This window comes from Arvicanthis niloticus, chromosome 13 (assembly GCF_011762505.2).
Source record: "Arvicanthis niloticus isolate mArvNil1 chromosome 13, mArvNil1.pat.X, whole genome shotgun sequence".
In the NCBI taxonomy this organism is placed as follows: domain Eukaryota; kingdom Metazoa; phylum Chordata; class Mammalia; order Rodentia; family Muridae; genus Arvicanthis; species Arvicanthis niloticus.
In genome coordinates this window covers 55,702,510-55,703,805 of record NC_047670.1, presented here as the reverse complement: position 1 = coordinate 55,703,805, position 1,296 = coordinate 55,702,510, and positions in this window count along the sequence as shown.

Below are 1,296 nucleotides of genomic sequence, written 5' to 3'. Positions count from 1 at the left end.
GGGCGCCTCACCTGGCCGCGAGGTCCGCCTCCGCCCGCCCAGCGATCGCCAGCCGGCCAATGGGCGCGGGCCCCGCTGCGGGCGCGGCCGTCGGGCGGAGAGGGACCGCCGCCTCTGCAGGGCTTGCGGGGACCTCACGGGCGGCCCAGCCGTCGTCGTGGGTCTCTGGCCTACCTAGCCCGGCTGGGGTGCGGAGCCCCGGCGTGGACGTGAACTTGGAGCCCGGCTGTAGTCAGAGGCACGTGCGGCCTGTGAGCCACGCACGCCTCCCAGCTGCGACCCATCGGTGCAGGGAAGGTCGGCGACTTGACCCTTTACGCATCCAGCACCCTCGGGACGCAGCCCCGCGGGTTCAGCCTCATCTTCCCGCGGGCAGGGCCCAGAGCACGTGTTCTAATCCGGACGCCTGCGGGGTTTAGTAGCATCCTGACCCCCTGCGGCCTTCAGGGTCCAAGTGCGTGTGCTGTTGGGCTAGATCGTGCGGACTGTGTCGGGGGCAGTCGGTGTGGGAAAGCAAAGATGCTAATGAAATTCCCAGTTCTGCCCACGCGTCCCAGTTCTGAGATCAGAGGCCTCCAGGGGCTGTCAGTTCAACACCGTCACTACAAAAATTCTTCTCCTAAAAGAATCACCCAAATAGAAAAGATGTAAGCAGGCGGCAGTGAATTTGCCCCTCATTTTAATTTGAAATGGTGTGTGTGTGGGGGGGGGGGGGGGCTGATAGGCTGCCAGAGGCCTGATTACTATATTAGTGATTCAAAATACATGTTTGAGCCCAAGGAAGGAAGCTGAGCACAGACTCGGGCGTGCACACCACCACCAGAGGATCTGCTGTTTCCCATTGGATTAAATACAATCGTCTTAGTCATTAACATATTATTTTGTTCGTGTGCTGCTGTACAATTTTGATTCTCCACATTCAAAATATTTTCAGATCATAGCAACCAAAGGTTCACATTTCTCTCATTTTGTAGCACAGCGACTTGGAGCTGGAAGGAGCTTTAGAAATGAGTCCAACCCCCTCATTTCACAAACGAGGAAATTGAGGCCTAGAAATAAATGCTTTTCTATATCTCCCGAGAAAGGAGAGCCTAAGCAGAGGAACTGCTACGCTTTCTGCGGTGAAGGAGGTCCTTTCCCTACATGGGGCCTCTTTTGCTTGTTCTTATGAAGAAACAGAGGTTATTGGGGTTACTGGGGGTGTGTATGAAGGAGTCAATGGGCATATTTAGAGCTCCTTCTCTCTCTCTCCCTCTTTCCCTTCCTCTCTATGTATCTCTTCGTCTCTCTCCCTCC